At 48.5% G+C, this 16,408-nt stretch overlaps 1 pseudogene; it reads left to right on the top strand.

The window, feature by feature from the left end:
• Positions 1 to 1,474: 1,474 nt before the first annotated feature.
• Positions 1,475 to 6,380, top strand: LOC101671786 (annotated as a pseudogene).
• The last annotated feature ends 10,028 nt before the right edge of the window (positions 6,381 to 16,408 follow it).

The raw sequence follows: 16,408 nt of genomic DNA, 5'->3' as shown, positions 1-16,408 counted from the left end.
AGCCTAAAGAAGCCTAAAGCCATCATCAAAAAGAGCTCTACAGAAATCAGGTAAACCAAAGCCTATTTTTAGTGATAACCCACGAGTCTCTATATTCAACAAAGATCCTGTGAGCCTTTCAAAATACCATATTATATATAAAAAAATCTACATTTCAGGTATTCATACCGAATTAATCATTAGTAATTAGACTATAAAATGCAAGGTTGTTATTTTACAATGTTTCTGATTCGAGTTCCGTAAATGGAAGGGAGAGCATATTCCCTATTGGGTGTGCTAATTATTATTAAAAAAAAAAAATCTCCTGTGCTGTTGCAACTGTCCCAGAGGATTCCTAAGACGGCCCAGGCTGCCTATGGACAGAGTGCAATAGTGGCAGCTCAGTATGGGGAGAAGCATTAGCCCGGAAGCCAGGCGATTTGGACCTTTGCCCTGTTTCTGACACCGAGTTAGTGAGCTAGTTAACGGAGATCCTTTTGCATCTATAAAATGGAGATAATAATGATTATTTAAATAGCTGGAAATGTAGTTGTGAGGCTAACTCAGATAAAAGCACTTTATAAAGAGTTGAGCATTTATATATTGTATCATTGTTACTCACTATGAGTTTTGTTATTCCATTATCATCCATTCACGTGCAACTGGACCCAGTTGAGTCTTAGTCTTGTGCAAAAGACCAATTTGGGAAATTACTCTTTTTTATTATAATCTCCATTCCTAAAGTCTTTATTTTTATTTTGATTATCATCCTACCTCGGTAGCAAACACAAAAACAAAGAACCAAAAGGAATGTCAACTAGGTGACCCCAGGAAAATGGCCCTGAAAGACAAAATTATTGTAAAGGGTCCTTCTCACCTACATGATCCAACAGTACTTTTTTGGACTCCCTTCAAGGCCCAAGGCAAAGCCAGTGACTTTGGGACACACGATCTCAACAGCAGAACTGTCCTCAGAGAGCTGTTGTTAGCAGGTGACGAGATAGTGAATATGACTCTGTGAACTGTGACGCACCAGGCACGTGTGGTGATGATGATGTTAGTGGTCGCCATAGAGACAACAGTGTTAATGACCGTGATACAGACCAACCAATGAGCCTTGAATACGTAGGTAAGAATATGAACCACTGGTCCCCACTCAAGTAGGAGATGCTCTGAAGGAGACAGGGCAGTGTCTGGAAAAGGAGTGTAAGTTATGAAGTGTGAAACCAAGGACTGATTCGTGAGGGAGCCTTAGGGTTCTAGGCCTCTACCCTAACCATTTCAAATCTGGGAAATGCCAAACAACCTGCAGGTAATCTTCATTGGCTTTTCTTCCTCACATGCCCCTTTCTAGATAGTTCGCTTGAAGCTTTGTCATGCATGTCTCTTGTTCATCTCAGTCCCTTTTCCCACACAACCTCAGTGGGTTCCACTCTCTGGACTGTGGGATCGGTGTCAACGCTGGTCAAGAGTTGGAGTGCAGAATGGAAGGAGCATGGCGGTGAGGAAGGCCTACCTACTTGCACCCAGGGATACTCATAAATTACGTGTTCTTACAGTCCCCTGACTGCTTACCTTCTAATGGCTCAGCTCTCTCAAGACGGCTACATAGAGGTCTCTCCTTTGAGAGGCAGGCATAGGAAAGCATTAGCAAACTACCCCAGGTTCTCAGAGCAGGTAGTTATAATTTCATTTTGGTTCGAAGATAAAAAAGACATCATAGAGGAAGAGCAGTGAGGGCACGCCGAAAAAATTCAATAAAAAACCAAACAACTGTGAGAGATGCATGAACCTTCCAAAGATGTTCACTTCCCCCCTGCCCCAGATTGAAGAAGAAAAGTATCATTATCCTGTCACAATATTCATTCCCCATCTTTTGGGTCTTTCATTCTGGCATTTGAGAACTTCTTCCTCTAACAGGACTTTTTTGAACCGAGAGGCATCGGCCCATTCCTAATTGATACATCTTGGATCAAAACAACCATGTAGAGGACAAACTCTCAGTTCTTCTGGATTGGGGTGGGAGGTCAGAGGTCAAAGACCATCGATCCCTCTCACCAGCCATGAGCTGTCTCACTGGGTTAGCACAGAGCAGCGAATGGCCGTGAAGTCCTGTCTGCTGAGACATGTCAGCCTTGTGGCACTTGGCCAGGGACATAACTGTGCCGGGCCTGCTGGTGACGTCCCCTCTCTGTTAAGGACATGAGATGATTATATGGATGCTTACAACTTACAGTGGGGAATAACACCCCATCTACCTTCGTCACAGTCCTTGAAACTCAGTCCTCTAATGACAGGCTTTATCAAAGCATTTTTTGTTTTTTAATCTCCAGAAATTTTCCCCAACTCTATTGAGTTTCGTCTCTCTGGCTCCATCTTGCCCTGTGGGTTCTAGCACTAGTGTCTGGGACTTCTCTTAGAGCAAACTTTCTCATGAGAGTTTTGGGGTGAAGGAGTAGACATTCTTCATATTGACTCTTTTTATAGGAAGATTAGGCAAGAGTCCAAGAATGTAAATAGACAAGCCCAAGAGAATGTTTTGTGTGTGAGCAGATCCCGGAGTGTTTCCGGCTGCACTGGGCGCAGGGATGGAGCTCAACCAGAAACCCGGTGAAGGCTTACTCTCTTCATATCTCCCCAGGCTCACTGCGGAATGAAGCGATGGCTCCAAAGAGTCTCTTCCACAGGGTCCGGAAGGCCTCTTGCGGCAGACTGCTCTGGCTCTGTGGCTCCAGGCCTTCCTAGGAGGCCATGATGGGGAGTGGCACCAGAAATAAGGCAAGGACAAGCTTTCCTTTTCTTACCGGCACTTGTGAAGGCAAACTGAGAAGTGAGGTGAGGGGAAAGGGCTCGTGGGCGGGGTCAGGAAAGTTGAGGGAAAGAGAGAGAATGTAAAAGGTATGTAGAGGTCTTTGGGCCCGTTCACTAGAATGCTGCCAGGTGCAGAGAGGGTGTCTGCATGACCCTGCAAGGGGCTGAGGTGGCCCATGTGTTTATTCTGCATCAGAATTTCTAAATCCACACAGTAAGACTTTTCCTGTGCATATTTTTAAAGGCATTTTATTTATTTATTTGAGTGACAGAGTGAGAAGCACAAGCAGGGAAAGGGGCAAAGGGAGAGGAGAAGCAGACCCCCCGCTGAGCAGGGAGAGCCCGATGCGGGGCTCGATCCCAGGACCCTGGGATCACGACTGGAGCTGAAGGCGAACGCTTAACTGATTGAGCCACCCAGGCACCTCTGTGTGTATATTTTTTAATGTATGTGTGTTTTTAAGTTAAAAGTGTGCGTGTACTTTTTTTAAATTAAGTTTTAAATTAGCCAGCAAAGTAATATGCACCTTTGCCAGTCAGAAGATACCTCCTGAGTGTCCTAGGGGACTACATTTAGCAGGTTTTAGCAATACTGCAATAAAGGTGAATAACTGAAAATGAGTGCTATGACCTATAGAAAGTTGGGTTCTCTTGTGAGTTTCTGGAACATTCCACAATAAAAAACCACCGGGAGCCTAGCTTCCTAAAAGCCAGTAGATAAAGGAGTTGGGCTGTTTCCCTTTGGAGAGACTAAGGGGTGACCAGATTTCATGAAGAAATATAAAACAAAATATAAAAAACGTTGCCTTCCATTTGCTTAGGACAAATTAAAGGTACATAAGCTGAAAACAGCAGCAGAGAGAATTTCATTTAAAAACAACAACAGCAACAACAACAAAAACACAACAACTCACTGATGCAAAAAAAAAAAAAAAAAATTGTGTCCTCTTGCCCTGGTAGCTGGATCTAGCCTCTGTGGGTCAACTAGTGTTGAACAGGAGAAGCATCTGAGCACAAAGGCATGGTAGGTAGTTAGGCAGTTAGGTAAATAGGCTGAATGGTAGTTAGGTAAATAGACTGAATGCCATGAGAACCAGCCAATGTTCTGCTTCCATGAAGCTACCCTTCATAGTGGTCTGAGCACAGTGTTCTGGACACATCAAGCACGGTCCTGTTTTCCGAGCAGGCTGTCCAGAGGCCCACACTCTCCTCTCCCCACCATTGGCCAACAATGCCACCTTGGCCCCTGTGCCTGTGTGACTTACACCAAGTCCTCCCAGCCCTTCCTGCAGGGGGATCACGGCTTTAGCCGGTAGTATGCCCCATCGATGCCACCCGGTTCCTCCAAACGAGGCCCTTCCTGGTGAGCTGGGTGCAACGGCACCAGGCTGGTGGAGCCCAAGTAAAGAAGCTGTGTGAGCTGCAGCCCAGGGAGAAGTGTTGTGTGGTGGGGACCCTCTTCAAGGCCATGCCGCCCCAGGCACCCATCCTCTGGGAGACCAGCAAAGAGCACAGCCTGCTCCTCCAGCTCCCTCGGAGCAAATATAGCCACCCAGAGGATGAGCTGGTCTTGGAAGATGCATTGCAGTGCATCAGACTGGAAGCCACCCTGATGGGTGCAAGCCGGTCCCAGGGACAGTCCTGGCCGTGCTTGGCTTTGTGAGAGACAGGGGGACGTTTCTGGTGGAAGACCTCCCGCTTTGCAGAGCTCGCTCTTCAGAAGACTGCATCCCATCCTAACACAGGTTTGTGCTGCTGGTGTCGGGCTCGGGCCTAAGGGGAATTGGAGGCGAGAGCATGGTGACAGGGCAGCTGGGGGACGAGGGCAACAGTGCAGTGCTGCCCTCATGTCCTGGGTCATCTTTGTTGGCGCCCTCCTGAGCCACAACCCCCCAGAGCAGAGATTCCACTAATAAGGTATATACTTAACCAAGCAAACCCAGGCAGCCAGCGTGGAGGCGGTCAAAATGCTGCAGCTGAGCACCTTGGTACCCACAGACCTGATGCCAGGCAAATCTGACCCAACCAAATACACGCTTCCCCAGCAACCCCTGCACACCCAGCATGTTCCCACTGGCCATTCCCTACTCTGCCCTCCCGCTGGTCCCCAATCCTTACCAAGCCTATGGAGTTAGATTGGAGTCAGACTCCTAATGACATCAGGACAGAACGGGAATGACATTTGCCAGTGCAGCAGCACGTAGGATCACTGGGAGATCCTAGAGTGGACCCTGTCTAGGGGGTCACATCAGTCCCACAGCTGCTGACACGAGGTTGTTACCCCTTCTACAAAACCGACCCTTTCAGCTTTCTGGAGTGCCCTCATGGCTCCTTTTGTGGGAACAAGCCCCCCACCCCAACCCGCCCCACCTGCTTCCCTGGCCCTCTTTGGCTGTAAAAATCTCTGGAGGCCCAGAGGACTAGAGGGTGCTGTTGGTGGCCGACCCAGACTTCAGCCCCAGCCCGGCGCAGACCACCTGCTTCGTAATTCTGCAGAGCCTGACCTGCCAGCCCATCAGCTTCTCAGGCTTCCCGGCAGAGAGGAAGGACCTGGGGGGGCCAGGGTTTGGGCCCCTGACTCACAGAGACCCCAGGCCATCTGTTCCCTGCAATGTTGGCTCTGCAGCAGCATTTGCTTTACAATAAAAAAAGGGGTGGGTGGGTGCGAGGCAGGCGTGGCGCCAGTCCGGGTGGCAGCTGAGGCGGAGGCCGAGGCGGAGGCAGAAGGCCAACAGCCAGGTCAGACAGCCCTGGGACCCATGCCCCAGTGGAATGCAGATGCCGCAGGGCACCCCGCCGCCACCGCACACGCCCCGCAGGAGCTGCTGGCTGGGGACAAGGTGCAGGGGGAGCTCATTCCCGAGAAGAAGGGCCTGGCCTGTTCCTGAAGCAGGTGGAATATGAAGCTTCCAGGCAGCCCTTCAAGGCCTCCGGGTACAGACCATACAAGGACTTCGCGGTTTTCCGAGACGCTGCTGCAGAGGCTCCCCTACTGCGGGGTGCCGGCCCTTCCATCCAGTCTGCGGTGAGCGCGGACTCGTGCGGAACGTCTACAACAGCTTCCACAGGCTTCGTGATCTGGTGGAGCAGGTTGCTCCGAGCGCCCTCGACAGTCGCTGACCTTCTCCTGTTCGGGAAGGAGCTGATCGCTTTGGGGTCCGACAGGACCCCACTCCCCTCCTGGGCCACTCTGAACAACAGTGCACGGGGTCCCTTCAGGCAGCGCTGAGAGGCCTGTCACAGAACCTGTGCTGCTTGCCCCAGGGCTGCCCAGCAGGACAAACAGGAAGAGAGTGAGAGGGTGAAAAATGGAAGCTCTTGGATTTGCTCCTGTCCTCTGAAGACCAGCGCGCCCGACACAGGACAGCCTCCTGCAGACGCCGGTGGTGAGTTGTGAGCTGAGCAGAGCCGGGAGAGTGGTCCAGAGGATGCACGCAGGGCCTTGTCTCCCTGTGCTGCCTGCACCGGGAGACCAGCTGGTCCACGCCTCCCTGCCCCTCACTCCCACAGTCTCCTGCCTTTGTCACCTCTCAGATCCAAGGGCACAAGGAGATGAACAAGATGGGGAAGGACTTGAAGCCCAAGCTTAGCCGCCTCTTCATTGGACCTAACTCCTGCTTCTCCCTCTCCCACTCCCCGGGCTGTGTTCCCTCTCTTGCTGTGTCCCTCTGTCAAATAAATAAATAAAATCTTTTTTAAAAAAAGCACAAAAAACCAAAAGCAGCTTCCCAAAGTGTCCTCCTACACAGAACCCCTGGCTCCATACAAGTTCCATTTGACTCAAGGCATCTGAGATCTTCCTCAAAGTCATGGACACCAAGAAGACACTTCCTGCCCAGAGACAGCAGAAGCCCTTAACACCCTCCACATATGTGAAGAATGTCAGGAGCCCATCATGCCTCGTCGGCTGGGACTTGGGAAAAGTGGGTCTGTCCCCAAATCTGCTGTTCACTGGCTGTGAAACCTGGAAAATAGTGTAACATCTCTGGGCCCCATTTCATCACCTGCGTCATGAGGGACTTCGACGGGGTAATCTCTTAGCTCCTTCCCAACCCTGCTTGTGTCATTTTATCGGAACCTGCGCTTTCTCTGGGGTGAGGTGACTGTGGGCCCCCACGGTGACATCCACAGGAGTCAGTGCCGTTTCACTGGCTCCTCCCCCGCTTCCCATCTGCGAGATCTCTTCTCCCCGACTTATTTCTGAAAGTCCGCAGGGATCTTGCACGTGCTCACGTCTGCCATGTGCTTCCTCTTCTGCCACATATTCTCCCAGATGTTCACTGCCTGAGAAGCCACTTGGGGACCCTTCGACCCCACAGCTGTCAGCATCCTCCCGACAGTGCTGATGTCCATGTCAGAGCTGCACTCTGTTCCCAAAACTGCATAGACCAATGAATTGCTACCGTCTCCAAAGACTTCAGTATTTCAGCCTACAGTGCCATAGAATGAGCACAGAAGCAGACACAATGGTCCCCCTTCCCACTTCCGGTTACCTTTTCTTTCTCCGACATCAGAATTATGCTTTGTACATCTCTTCCAGCTTTGAGGACTGCTGTGCTAGCTTCAGCTTGCAGCTTCTCTTCCCCTGGGGTCAAGGGACAGAGCTGCTGCTGTCCAAGATGCCCACTCCCACTCCTGCCACCTAAATCCCTTCAAATGGGACTCTTGTTCACCTTTCTGTCACACACACCCAGAATCCGAATCCCTGACATGGGGACTCTTGAGGTTGAAATGGGGGACCCTGATATACTATTTAAAGAAAAAAAAAAAAGAAACAGAAATCTTGAAGCTATTCATCTTGAAGACTATTCATGGAAGCAGGGAAATTAAACACAGCATCCTTGAATATACACAGTCCACACCTAAGCTTGGGCTATTGTTTCCTTCATAATGACAACGTGCCTCTGGGAGTTGGAGAGCGGGCCCTCACTACTGCTCGGTACAATCATGTACTGCTGGGTCAGGTACCGGGAGGAAATGAGAACAAAGCTATATTGTCAGGAAGCCTGAAGGCTGACCCAAACAAAGCAGAGCTCCAGAAAACTATTGTGGAAAATATTTCCTCCATAGCTGCCTGTGGTTGTTCAACCCAATCCTTAGACTGGACTGGAAGAGGAAAACTACTTATCCTTCAGCAGAGAAGCCTACACTTTGCTATTCCTTTAAAGAGAAAAACATAAAGAGAAAAAAAGGATGGTGGTACGAGACACAACTCATGTGAAACCGACTCTTCTGCCTCCACTCTCTGCTCCCTCCTCGAGGTCGCTTTCCAGGAGAAAACGTCCATTTGGTTTAAACACACACCTTCCTTTTAAGGAGCTCCTACCTGCTCACCTGCTCATGTGATTACCTGGGGAGCCACTGAGGGTAGGAAATCCCAGAGGCAGAAAGGGGGCCCAAGATCGTGAACTGAGAATCTTTAGTAGTGAATGGTTGGGCTGGAAAAATTGGAAGTCAAAGTGGAATCTAAAATGGGTTCTGACCTTAATGAGATCACTTAGTCATTCTGCTTCTCTTGATCATCGCATGGGTATCTCAAAGTAGATTTTTGCAAATGACACTACAGACAAAGGGCTGATATCCAAGATCTATGAAGAACTTTTCAAACTCAACACCCTAAAAACAAATAATCAAGTCAAAAAATGGACAGAAGACATGAAGACATTTATCCAAAGAAGACATACAAATGGCTAACAGACACATAAAACATGTTCATCATCATTAGCCATCAGGGAAATTCAAGTCACAACCACATTGAGATAACACCTTAGACCAGTTAGAATGGCAAAAATTGACAAGGCAGGAAACCAACAAATGCTGGAGAGGATGTGGAGAAAGGGGAACCCTCTTACACTGTTGGTGGGAATGCAAGCTGGTGCAGCCACTCTGGAAAAGTGTGGAAGTTCCTCAAAAAATTAAAAATAGAGTTGCTCCCTGATCCAGCAATTGCACTACTGGGTATTTACCCCAAAGAGACAAATGTAGTGAAAAGAAGGGGAATATGCACTCCAATGTTCATAGCAGCAATGTCCACAATAGCCAAACTGTGGAAGGAACTGACATGCCCTTCAACAGATGAATGGATAAAGAAGATGTGGTCCATACATAGAATGGAATATTACTCAGCCATCAGAAAGGATGAGTACCCATCTTTTTGTATTAGCATAGATGGGACTGAGTCAAATAAATCAAGCAGAAAAAGCAATTATCATATGGTTTCACTTATTTGTGGAACGAAAGGAATAGCATGGAGGACATTAGAAGTGAGGGGAAAATGAAGGGGGGAAATCGGAGGGGGAGATGAACTACGAGAGACTATGGAGTCTGAGAAACAAACAGGATTTCAGAAGGGAGTGGGGGGAGCCTGGTGTTGAATATTAAGGAGGGCACATATACCACGGAGCTCTGGGTGTTACACACAAACAATGAATCATGGAACACTACATCAAAAACTAACGTACTGTATGGTGACTAACATAAGATAATAAAAAAACAAAATAAAATAATGCCCCACTAGAGGACATGCAGTTGTGTGTTTAAGCCACAGTTTGAATAAGATCAAATTTCTCTAGAATCTACCAGAGACTTCCTGGTTGGATTTTTTTTGTGATATTAGTAAATCAAATCTTTTTCTGAGAGTGGGAGAAGCTGTAGAGAAACCTGCAAAGGTAAAAAGTGAAGGTGAATCTAAACATGGAATGAAATAAAGGGGAGAGTATTTCTACTAATGAGCTGCTTAGTTCATACATTTTTCCATCCATTTATTCAACACATATTCATGGAACCCCCTACTATGTGCCAAACACTGTAGCATTAGGGAGGTATCAGGAAACAATATAGAAAAGGTTGCTGCTGTTTTGGAGCCTGTAGCCTGGTAAGGGAGACAGACTAATAGGACAAAAATAAATTATGTAACTGTAATTGTGGTAAGAGTTAGGAAGGAGAACAGGGTGCTATGAAAGCAAATAGCACGGGTGGTGATGGGTCAGAAAAATTTCCATGAGGAAAGCTGAGCCCTGAAGGATTAGCCAGATGAAGGGGAGGGGGGGTTGGGGAAATGATCTAAGCAGGAAATAATAGCACAAGTGAAGGGAGAGGCAGGTGAAAAATGAGTCTCAAAAAACCCACCAAAAAAACAAAAAACAAAACAAAACAACAACAAAAAAACCCTGAAGCCATCCATAAAGAGCAAACAAGCAAACCTCAACAAAGAAAGGGTAAAACAAAATGGAGCCAAACCACAGTGGGGCAAAAACCTGCTCCCAAAAGGTGCCAACTGTGGCAAGGGAGTTGGGCAGGGCCCCTTCTACCCATCCTGGCCTCTGTCCCCCTTACACTGATAGCAAAAGGCCTTGTGTAGAAGCCCATGGTCAAATCCTTCACTACCACATCCCCAAGACATTATCCTTCGCCAGATGGAGCCATAAATTCTTTATAAAATTAATATGGTTCTCCAATGACAGAACAGGATACAACGAAAATTACTGAGCACCTCTGGTATGGCAGGCAATGTCTAGGGTCTTGGTGTGCATTATCTCATCTAACATTCAAATGACCCCGCGTGGCAGAGGTGTGCACATTTTACACTCCACGGAGGACCTCCATCCCAGAGAAGCTCGGGGACTAGCTCAGAAAGTTGAAGATGGAGACGAACCGGCTCTAGCTGGTCTGACTCTTGTGTTTGAGCATGCTTCCACTCTGCTCTGTGACCTTAGGAGAACCCATGGAGGTCATCTGGTCCCAGACTGTTATTTTGTAGAGGGGACTTGGAACTCACAAAGGTTAAGAGACTCAGTAAGGCTTTGGGATTAGTGGCAAAAGCAGGACTAAACCTCTGGCTCCCGCCGCTAATCTGTATATCTTCCCCGTTTCTTACTGGTTTATAAACAAAGCAAAAACACACTCTAGTGAATAATGAGGATGCCAAAACGATACAGAACTCATCATCATTTTTCTTGACTTACATACCCGTTTCTTCCCTGAAAACTTCAGGGTTGAAATATGTAGTGGGAACTTCCTCCTGGAGGTGGGGGAGGGGAGACTACTGAACGGTACATTTTGCAATGAAGCAATGATACTTTGTTTTTGAATTTGGCTGTGTGGATTTTCAACTCTGTTAAAACAGGCCATGCTTGTATTAAACAGCTGATTTGGGTTTTTTCTATTCTTCTATATTCATCTAATAAAATGGAAATTCTTAAATTAAGTATGTTTAACTGATTAGCTGCTCTAATAAAATCTCATATCCAGAATACTATCTCATTATAATAATCCCATACACAGAGTCAGTGAAAGAGTACTGTGGCAGGGAAGGCGGAAAATGATAGCCACTCCTCCACCAGAGAGTTCCTCACGGGCTATGACTGAGTATCTTCTAATTAGTACTGACTTCACTCTCCGGGCCTTGGATTCTGCATTGGGCACTGAAAGGATTCTACTTGATAGACTGTATGTACGTTTCCTTTTAGATTTGAACTTCAGTGCGACAATGGGTGTTGGAGGTGTATTCACAACTGGCCCATCCTCTCCCTCTCCTCTGCGGTCCCCAACCATCATTTTCACCTGCCTGTCCCTTAACTTTGATTTCCTGCCTTTGACTCCTGAGTTTTAAAAATATCCAGGGGGCAGAAATTCTGATGTTTTCAATTCCTGGGCCTGAGCGCCCCCTAGACACACAGAGGTAAACTGTCAGCTCTGGAAGAAAGCAGGGCTCCGGGAAGTTGGCCTCTTGCTGAGGTCAACACCAAATCCCTGTGCTTCCCTGAAATCCTTCCTGATTTGGGCAGGGAGGGAGGCAGGAAGTCAAGAGGGAGCCGGTGGCCAGCGTGGTCATCAATCAGATGCTGCAGGGCAGGGGCTCTGCGGTCCTGTGGCCCTGGGGGACGCATTCAGAATGGAAGGGGGTCCTCACCGAGGCTACCCCTGTGGAAATAAGTCAGTGGCCACACGGTGAGCGAGTCAGTGCTAAGGAGCAGGCACTGGAAAAAATGGGCTGTTCACCTAAATACCTTCACAGAGAATGACCCAGATGTTTTGTAAATCATCCTCTTTTTGGTGTTGCTTACCTTCTCTTCTGTGTCTATAAATATTGTGCATGTGTTTCAACAGATTTTATCCTTTCGTATACACCGTTTTTGCTGTCTTTCCCATTTCCGACACTGTTTTGTATCCATACCTCCTATGCTTCTGGCCCACGTGTATGTATGTGTATCTGTGGTGTGCCTGTTTCTGTGGGTGTGTCTTTGTGTTTGTGTGCGTGACGCATGTGGTGCGTCTGTTTGTGTCTCCCTGCCTGTGTATGTGGTGTGCCTCTAGGGGTGTGTGTCTGTGTGTGTGTGTGTGTGTGTTCACCCCTGTGTGGTGGCCTCAGCCCGGTCGATCAAGATCCTGGGTCCCTCTCTCAGGCGTTAGCGACTGTGCCAGATGACCGAGTTCCTGGGTGCCCCCAAGGGCTGGGCTGGGTGCATAGGGAGAGTGGGGACAGCGCTTCCCGGGGTGGGTGTTGGCAAGCCTGCACCGTCACTGTGCCTGGCCCTGTGGCCAACAGCGTCTGCGGAGGGTGAGTGTCTGTGGTTATCAGCAGAGACAGGATACTCAGGAAGCCACTATCACAGGCACCAGCGTGCTTGAATCCGAGGGGCCGTGTTTTTTCTCTAAGATCCTATTTTCATTCTCTGTTTAAAAATAAAAAAGGGAAAACGAAAAAGAAAACGTCTCTTGGGTGAATCAGTTCGTCCTTCTCATTAGCTCTGTCCATATCCACATCCCGTGGTCCTCTGCCAGAAGCAGGAAGGGACGAGGTATGCCCTGTCCATCAAACAGCCTTTCCCCGGTATCCTGGCCCCAGGCCCCTGCTGGACTTGTCCGCACAGGTCTGCCTCACCCCACTCAAGTGGGTACACCTCCCCCATGTCCCTCATCGTGGGGCTCCTGCCCTGCTGACCTCCTGCCCAGAAGGTGAGGATGCTCCAGCCACTGCATTCTGGGTTTAATTTTCTGTTTAAACCCACAATGAACGAACTGTGCAGCTGTGCCCAGGCACTGGGTTAGGCACACAAGATGGCATGATGAGTAGTCTAACATGTTGGGTAAGAGCATAAGCTCTGGAATAAAATAGGACCTGCTCACCTCCAACCTTCAGGCCTCACCCTGTGACCCAGGGTCAGCAACTCCCTTAAGGTTCTGCTGCCTCGTTGGTGAAACAGGTGCTTGCCCCTGTTGGTTGACTCACAGGCTGGTCTCGCACAAAGCACACAGCGGAGGACCCAGAACGTGACCGTCCGTGCACATTAGTGGCTGTGCCCCTTGGCTCGCTCACCTTCATCCCAGCCTCCCAGGCGAGGAGGTCCCAAAGCGGACCACCAGGTGTTCCAGGTGTCTTTGCATTTGGATTTCCAGAAGCAGACCATCTTGTGCCCAGTAGATGAACTCAGGATGAGAAGCGAAAGCAGAACCTGCTCCGTCGCAGTCATTTTTGTGGGCAAGCACGGTTGTGGAAACGGGAAGTTTCTGTGCAGTGGTGCTCTACAGTCCATTTTTAGCTTCTTGGGTACAGAGAGGCAGCTTCTGGATTCCGGCAGAGCTCCAGAGGTTTCCAGAGGTGCCCACTCTCCCGGTGGGTCATTTCTATATTGTCTGGGGAGCCGTTTCTGGAGCCTGATTCTAGAACCTGCTCGTTCAGCTCTTCTGCTCACTTTGTAAACATCTTCTTCCTTGATCAAACACCTGCCTGCTTAATGTAAATACAGCAGTTTCTGTTTCCTACACTGAATCGCGATGCAATTCTTAGTGCTTGAAGATAAAATTGAAGTCAGAGGAGCCAATGCATATAGGTTCTATCCTACGTTCAGGTTTTATGGATGTTACGGAATTCCATCCTTCCAGCAAAACTGCACAGTCCGTAAGAGCCTCGTCAAGGTGGGAGCTGAGATGGTTCTGGCACCAGAGGCCAGGTGCCTACTCACCGTACTCACGACACCCTACCGCTCCTTTCCTGGAGGAGCTCACGGTGCAGGGAGGAGGGCTACAACTGCTGAGAAGAGCTGCAGGCCCAGGGCTCTCTGGGAGCCCTGAAGAGAAAGTGTCTAACTCTGCCCTCTGGCCTTGGAACCCCAAGATGGCGTCTGCTTTCCATCTTGGCAAGAGGTCATGACTTCTCATTCTTTGACAGGTTGGGGGACCCTGTCTCAAAGATCCACTGACCTATTTCTCAAGTAACCACAATTTAGGGGCCCCCAATCTGTATGTTTGAAAAGGCAACTGTCTGTCCTTGTGTCCAGCTGAGTCACGGCAGGTCTGAAGCCTTCAGATTCCTTTGTGGGACCCATTTCTGCTGGCAGCCTGAGAAGCTCCCCGAGTGGAAGACTGCGGCAGCCTGGACCAGATGTGTGCCCTCAGCTCCTGCATGGCTCTCTCCCTGTCTCTCCTGAGACTTCCATGCAGCCCCTGCTTGCTAAGAGGGTCTCGAGGTCAGAAAACTTGGCTTCGTCAAGATGGCTAGATGGCAGGGTACAGACCTGCAGAGGCTTGGCGAATGAGTGAGTGAGTGAATGAATGAAGGAAGGAACCTGTGCCAGTCCACAGCCCCTGCTTACCTGAAGCATGAGTGAGGGGCTGGCTCTGTGCTCTCTGCTGGATGCTGGAAAAGGAAGCCCAAGCCACACCTGTGGCTTCAGCCCTAGAAGAAGTGGAAGCAGGGTTGGGGGAGGGGGAGACGATGGGCACAGAAGTAGGGCCTCTGACTTCTTGGCTTTCAGCTTCTCATTTCCAGGGTTTACTACCACTCCTCAGTTTCCAGATTATGGGCCTTGTAAAATTTTTTACATTGGGCAATTAGGACCCTAATTCTGGAGCCCATTTTCTAATTCCTAGACCCTGGGTAATTAGCACCTCTCCTTCCTCGTTTAGTCTAGCAGCCCATGACCACACTTTCAGCAGAGCCCTAGACCAGGGTACAGGGAATCACAGGAGATTCTGGTCCCAGGACAACTTGTAGATGATGTCAGAGAGACCAAGACCACCACAGATGAGTTCCTCAAATCTCCTAGATCACACAGGACCTGAAATACCATGTATTTCATAGGGAGCGCAAAAAGGGGGCTTGGGAATTGTGCAGCTTCTAGAAGATGAGATAAAAGGAAGGAAATTACAGTGAAGGTGAGGAAGTGCTCTTAAAATAACACCACGAATTATATGTATACAGTACTTGATAATTTTAAAAGCTTTCTCGTATGCAGTATGTCATTTCTTACAATTCTCAAGTAGCAGCCTTGTAAAGGAGCCAGAGCAGACATTATTATAGCAGTTTAAGCAAATAAACCTGAAACTTGGGGTTGAGGTCTTCTGATCCCAAATCCAGCTCCCTGGTGAAAATCAGGACCAATATGGTATAAAGATACACCATTACTTTTGAAAATCTGTCATCCAAGTTACTTGATTCTGTGTATGCAGGAGTTCAGTCTCTAGAAAACTCCTTCTCGATTAGTTCTGGGAATCCCTAAGGCTACTCACGTGAGTTCAGGAATAAGGCTGCTCACAGATGTTTCGGTCCTGGTGATTTCCCGGTTCTGCTGAACCTTACAGAGGCCACACTAGCCTGGGCCCTGGCCCTGGACTCACCAACACCGCCACTGCCTTTCTGGATCTGTACTGGCCTGGCAGTTTCTGTTGGTACCCATTTCAATTCCACAGGCTGGCAAGGATATTTGGTGGGGAGTAGGGGACAGTGGCTCCCTCTTTGTGGAATTCCACTTGGTCAGAGACTCCTACGGCAGGGTCACTCCGACTGCAGTGTGATGCAGGAATTAACTGAATTGCTCTGTCAGTTTTCATGCATCTTGGGTGGCCTTGGGAGAGGTGCACTGAACAGCCAAGAAGCTCTCCTCTGTTCGATTTAGTAGCTGCACTACTGGACTTTATTACTAGCCTGGCTCTCGGTTGCTCAGAACTCAAGGACCACGCGGAAGGACGTGCATTTTTGGATAAACTCTTCCTTGTTCAAAACTTGGCGGGGGAGGGGATCAAGAAGATTGGATTGTCCATTGTTTGTCAATATCTAAGTGCTCTTATTTGGACAGAGGGGAACCCTTGTCTTGACCCTCTGATATGTCAGACTCTGTCCTAGCAAGTCCTAGTGATCCAGTGACAAACAAGGCAGACACAGTTCTTGCCCGCTTAGAGCTTGCATTCTGGGAGGTCAGGGTCCTACTGTCAGCATCCTCCTTTATCTAGATGAGTTCTTTCCTGGGAGGCTTATCTGCATTTTTCACTCCCTTCCTATGTTCCCATCTTGCAAATAAAAATTTTTGATTAAATTTTTTCCTGAGATGACTATAGATTCATGTGCAGTTATAAGAAATAATACAGCGAGATCCTGTGTCCTACTTCCCCAGTTCGCTCCATGTTGCAAAACTGTAGCACAATATCACAGCCAGGATACGGACACGGGCATCGCCAAGATGCAGAACATCGCCATGTCCGTCACTACAAGGTGAACCTTCTGTAGTTGCCTCCGTGTCCTTTCACACCTACCCCCATCTCTGATCCTTGGCAACCACGAAGCTCTTCTCCATTTTTATAATTTTGTCATTTCAAGTATGTTATATAAGTTGAGGGGCTC

This window comes from Mustela putorius, unplaced genomic scaffold, assembly GCF_011764305.1.
Source record: "Mustela putorius furo isolate JIRA1106 unplaced genomic scaffold, ASM1176430v1.1 tig00537335_pilon_pilon_pilon, whole genome shotgun sequence".
Lineage (NCBI taxonomy): Eukaryota > Metazoa > Chordata > Mammalia > Carnivora > Mustelidae > Mustela > Mustela putorius.
Note: the sequence above shows the minus strand (reverse complement) of the source record. Positions and strands in the feature narration are given on the sequence as shown.